General features: G+C 47.1%; 1 protein-coding gene across 4 annotated transcripts in view; it reads right to left on the minus strand.

Moving 5' to 3' along the window:
• Nucleotides 1-4,195, minus strand: part of PHF20 (PHD finger protein 20) — a 67,814-nt gene extending 63,619 nt beyond the window's left edge. For 2 of the 4 annotated variants that reach the window (XM_066330531.1, XM_066330530.1), the window contains exons 1-3: nt 4,097-4,191; nt 1,936-1,982; nt 432-480 (exon numbers count right to left, since the gene is read on the minus strand). The gene's annotated coding sequence lies outside the window, so the exon portion shown is untranslated. Of the gene's footprint in view, nt 1-431; nt 481-1,935; nt 1,983-4,096 lie in introns of all 4 variants that reach the window. The other 2 variants (XM_066330534.1, XM_066330533.1) reach the window with 2 other exon arrangements.
• Between the last annotated feature and the right edge of the window lie 1,805 nt (nt 4,196-6,000).

Genomic DNA, 6,000 nt, shown 5'->3' on the forward strand with positions numbered 1-6,000 from the left:
ACAGCTGATTCTCTCAAGAAGTGGATGCCTTTCTCTACAGTGGTCCATCTGCTTGAGCGCACTACTAGATCATCCTTGAGAGAGTACATTCCTGTCACACTCGACAGGAGCTGCCTCCAGAGGCTAAAAGTTTGTCCTCTTCCTGATCTCTCAGTCAACAGGAAACAGGGATCATCCCAAGACAGGGATCCCAGTTACCCAGTCACATTACCACCCAGCACCACACCATCAGCTGCGATATCCCAGCTCTGGGGCTGCTCCAGGTGTTCCAGCAGCACAGTATATATTTACAGCAGGATGCTGAATCTAAGATTTTTATTTTTTTTTTATCACTATGCATCAACATGAATTTTAACTGCCAGGTGAAAAATATTATGATTTAAAACTGAAGAAGCAAATCAGAAAGCACAAAAATTATCAGGTTACAGTACCTGCAGCAGTAACTGGACTTGGGACTTTTGACTCCTAGAAGAAATCTACCTGTAAAAATATCCATTAAAAAAAAGTCTGAGAAACATTTTTCATAGATGATTCACAGCACCTGCAACACTGGTCACTGAAAATCCTGCGCGTCACTCTTTCCATTCAGTCAGTATACAGTGTTCTGACTCCTAGATCCAGCATTCTGTTTCATTAGTTCATTGCTTCCCGCCTTGACAGAAAACAAATCTACCCTACTTGTTGATAAAGAAGAGGATATTTTCAAGACATCCAAATAAAGGAAAATCTTTCAAGTTATACTGCCATAAGTACTGATGAAAAGTTATGCCTTTAAGGTAATTCATTAAGCAGACACATCATTTGTGCATATGTCACCCTGTAAGAAAGATGCGACTCGCCTATTTTATCTTTTTTTTAAGAAAAGGGTGCACTTCAAGGCGGCTTGCAGACTTGTCCCCCAGCTTAGAGATGGAAGGACAGCAGGAAAAACAAACAAAAAAAGTAAGTGCCTGCTTCTGCAAGCCTGGTAACAGCAATAGAAGACAGCCACAGCAGAGGCAAATGACAGATACTAATACACAGGATCATGGAGCAAAAAATGCCATTAGCAAACTACAGTATAGAGAAAAAGCAATTCCAGCCTGGTGTACCCACAACTCCTGCTAAGGCAACACATGCTTTTAAGACTAACTAAAATTCGAACTCAAACCCCACCACTAGCACTGTCTTTGCATCACTGATTCACAGGTCTAGGCCAAGGATGCTCAGCTCTATATCTGCAGCACAGAGGTGTTGAAGATAGTTTCCTTACTCCACGAAACAAGAGGATATTCTCCAATTCCTTTGGAAAGAAGTGCTGATTTTATGCAGTAGAAAAGTGAGCCAATTCTGAAACTAGTATTTTAATATCAGCAACAAGAGCTTTGTAAAGCTCTTTGGTGCTAACTTCGTATCAAAAAACCCAAACCAAACAAACAAACCCAAAATGAAACAAAAAACCAATCGAACCCACATAACCAAAAAACCCCCCACACAATAAGCAATACTGCTTTCTCTCTTTCCATTAATACAGGCTACCATGCTAAAGATGCAGATGGAGACAGTTTTCCTTTTTTATCTATTTCCTTTTAACCAATTTCAAGAACTCCATTACAGGTAGATTCATGAAAAAATAAGGCAGACTGTAGGTGGCTACACTTAAACAAGGCTAGTTGAAAGTTCTCAAGCCCAGTAAAAACACACATAGGCATGTCAACAAACTAACATACTTCTGAAGAGAGTGTTTATATTCCAATACACATTATTATCTGCAGCTAGTCACAACAGACACAGTATATACCCATGCATGCATGATCATTTAGGCCTGGTGCTTGCAGTCACAAAAACACTGGAATGCCAGTAGTTCCAAAAGGTCTCTAGAAATCTACAGGCCATATAGCTATTGGTATTTGGACAGCAAGGACAAATCAAGAGTTCCAAGCCACCATTTCTCACCTGAAGGAAGTATTTTCCTGCAGGAAGTATAAGCAGTCAAAACAAACCTGTAGGCAAGCGAGGAACAGAAACATGAAAACAAGGAATTAATTGAAGCAAAAAGAAAGGAATAGACTTACTCAGACATACAATAAACTCATAAGCACTTCACAAGACTTCTCAACATGATGCACCAGTCCAAAGGATGTACAACTGTTCTTTTTCCTTAGGATTAAAAAAACCCCACTGTATCCATGCAACTAGACAAGCATCAAGAGCACGGTTTAAATACTGACAACAACCATCTGTACAGCTAAGCATTAAATAATTTTCCTGTCCCATGTACATTCTTTAGCTCAGTTCACAATGCAAGTACTCACATGTACAAGACAGTGTCACACACACAGGACAGTTAGTGTCAGCCCAACAAATTACAGCTACAGATAATACCAATCTCCTGCAGATGCAGTTATAAATAAAATATGCAGCTACTGAGAATTTATCATCCCCTACTATTAAATTAGGGGTTGTGCTCATCTTTCCTGGCCAAGAGGGAGAATTTAAGGCAATATCATTGCCCAGCTCATGCAGGAACTACAGGAGCAAAAGAAAGTGCTACAGAGAGCTTAGCCAATTAAAGGTAAGAATTAATTATACGCTTCTTACATTTCAGTCAAGGCGATACCGTTATGAGCAGTTACTACTCTAGCCTCATTCCCAACCTGACCCTAAAATGACAGGCAAACAGATTTCACTCTCTGCCTGCTCAAGTGAAATTTTATTTCCACTGAGGAGACAGCCATGAAGTTATCAGCACGAGTGTAAGCTACTGAAGTCTTCCACAAGCTGACTTAGGTCAAATACATTCACCTAAACCACCTTCATTATTACGAAACTTCAGAAGTCACATCAAATTTAAAAGAGAGAATTATACTATGACTGATCTTTGCTTAAGCCTTCTAGCTCAACTCTTTCTTGCAAACTGGTTCTGCAAAAGGACCCTTACTCATTATAGAAAATTAAATGAACCCAAGTCAAAAATATTAATTACAGACATGCTCCATTACTAACTGCTGTACAGATACTTACAAATGGTTAATTCAAGTCATTACCACTGCATTTACATTTTGTTTAATTCCCTACTGCATACAACACAACAAAATTCTGTAGTCTAATGATATTTACTTCATTCAACTTGGACTCAACAACTCTCAGATAGCTCTCCTGGTTTATTTTTAAGCATTCAGGCTAGAAACAACAGCCTGGGATCACAGAAACATCTCTGATACCCAGATTTTCAGCCACTAAAGGAGATAAAAATGTTTCCCAAAATTGTATCTGTTTAGATTAACCAAATCTTGGAATGGCTACAGATTATCAACAGGTACCAAAATCCACTTTGCTGGCAATAAGCCGTATCTGAACACAGACCTGGCAGGAAGAACACCACAGTGCCTCCCAACCGTACGCATTACACATGTACGACATGAGGCAGCTTCGGGGGTCAGCGAAAAGATCCAGAGTAATTTCTGTTCCCTTAAAACAGTTTAAAGGGACAGAATGCAGCGCGATAAAGAAATGCTCTAGATTTAATGGGACAGAAAATGGACAGAAAATGGACAGAAACTTCGCCCTGCCGTGCTGAACATCTGGCAGGGCAAGTACCTGCTCCGCGCGGGTTCGCTACTGCCGAGGACGGGTGACGTACCGCCGCCTCGCCAAACACGCTCGGGACTCAGACCCACCGGGGCCCCGCAGCTCCCACTCCCCGCCGCACCCAGCCCGTCGGGCACCGCTCCGGGGCCATCAAATCCCCAGCGCGGGCCCAGGCGCCGCCGCAAGGTCACTCGGCCACCCCCGCCGGACGGGCCCGCGGCGCCTCCGCTCGGCCCGCACAGACTCACCTGCCCGCGCAGCTCCGCGGGCCGCCGGGCGGCGAGAGGGCCAGGGACGGGAGAGCGGCCGGGGCCGGCCCGAGCCGCGGGCCTCAGCGCGCCGGGCCGCACCGAGGCGGGTGCGGTCCCACTCGGCGCCCCGGGCGGGAGGCGCCGCCCGGCCCGGCCCTTTGTGCGCGGGGAAGCGCCCGCCCGGCCTCCCTCCCCGTGTCTCCCGCCGCGCCGCGGGCCCGCAGCGCGCGGTTGGGCAGGCGGCCCGGCCTGCCCGGGCGCCGCCGCGCTCTTACCGAGGAATCTGTACGGGACAAAGGATTAGAACGGATCCGCCCCGCCCGGGCCCGCGGCGCGCCGAGCCCCGCGCACCGACCGCAGCCGCACAAAATGGCCGCCGCGATGCGGCGCCGCCAGGGGGGCGGGGGCCGCGCGAGCCCCGCCCACTCCGTCGGAGGGGGTGAGCAGGGGGCGGGGCCGGGCGGAGCGGCCCCGCCCGCTCCGGGGTGCGCGGTGCTGCCGGCCTGAGGGAGCTTCGCTCGCAGCAGAGCACGGCCGCGGTGCCCTCCAGGGAGTGTGAGCCCCGGCGTCGCACAGGGGTGAAATACAGGGGAGAGCTGGCGGCCTGACCCCTTTAGCCTCTCATGAGGCGGATGTCGTCGGGATGCGGGAGCTCCTGCGCACACCCGCCCTTGGCTGTCGCAGCCACCTGCGGCTAGACTTGGTCCCCTCGACTGGTGCCCCATGTGCCGGGAAGCGGGTGGGCCTGAGTAGTGCCCATCCGGGAGGGTCATCACTGCCCCTCAGCCCTGTTCATACCCTGGTACAGCCAGAAAACTGGCTTCTGCAGTGGATAACAGAGCTGTTCACGGGCAAATTAATTTTTTTCCTTTTTTTTTCTTTCCTTTTTTTTTTTTTTTTTTTTTGGTAGTTTTATGCTGGGTTAAAGCCCAAACCACACTGACACAGAAGAGCAAAAATCTATGGAATGCTGGAATTCTTAATGTCAAATATTACAGTGTTTCACTGTGGGTGGATAAATTCTCCCTGGTTCAGGTAAGTTTCCTGGGATAATCCTTGAAACTTTTGCTCAGAAGCCACAGACCAGCAGAGGATTGCTGCCTGTCAGGTTTTGTGATTGAAAGAGTAACTGCTGTGGCCAAGGTGTCCACATAGTGCCAGGGCTGCCAATGCTGTCAGGCTTCAGAAGAAGACACAACATGGCCCAAGTGCTTTTCCCTTCTGTCTTCCTCCTCTTCCAGCTGTGGGCACTGCTGTTGCCCTCCAAATCCAGCTGTTTCTTTGACATCAGCCTCAGTCCAGTGCCACAAGCATCGAAGGACCCACAGGGCACAAAGGATGGTTTAAAGCAGAAGGTCTCCATCACTGTACAGGAATAGGTGCTAGTGCTTTTCTGACAGAACCTGTGAACTGTGTGCTGGGAATCTGTGAAAGCACAGTGGCTTGCTAAAAATACTGCAACAGAGGGGGGAAAATAAGAACAAGGTTGAAAATACAGTTTTCAGTTTGGATTTATAATTTAACCTGGAAATCTCACAAGTGGTCTCAACATTGCAGGTTTCTAGAAGAGAAAAAAATTACAAAAATATTTAAAATGGAAAGAAAATGGAAAATAACCCTAAAGCTTTGAGAGAAATAGAAGTTTGTTTTATTTTTACCAAAACATCAGCATACCATTTGTGTAATGGGTTTTTTGACAGCACTGTATTTCATTCTGGAGTTTCATCACTTAAAATAAGCCTACAGACCCTTAGCACTGCCCTGAGAACCACTTCCTTCTCCTCTGAAACAGGTCTTCCTAGGTCCCACTGGACTCCTTTACTTTGCTGTTCCCACTAAGAGCACATGGCTTTTGTAATTCAGGGATGTGTCTGTGCCAATTTGTGACATTTCTCCTTGTTCAGTGTCTGGGGGTCCAGCTTCTCTATCTGGTGTTAATGTCCATGGATAAAATGATTGTGAGTGCTCAGATATTTGCCATACTTGCCTGTTCTGGCTGGCCACGGAGCTGCAGCCCTTCTCCAGGAACAGGAACAGCACTCTGCCACAGACACTTGGCTGGTCTCTCGCTGTTCTGATGCAGGTTGCAGACAGACCTTGCTTGGATCAGCTGAATCCCTTTGAGTCCAGTGTTCCCCACACATCAAGGAAAGTAGTAAATGTGGACCAACTAAGCTTT

This window comes from Sylvia atricapilla, chromosome 16, assembly GCF_009819655.1.
Source record: "Sylvia atricapilla isolate bSylAtr1 chromosome 16, bSylAtr1.pri, whole genome shotgun sequence".
NCBI classification, from domain to species: Eukaryota; Metazoa; Chordata; class Aves; order Passeriformes; family Sylviidae; genus Sylvia; species Sylvia atricapilla.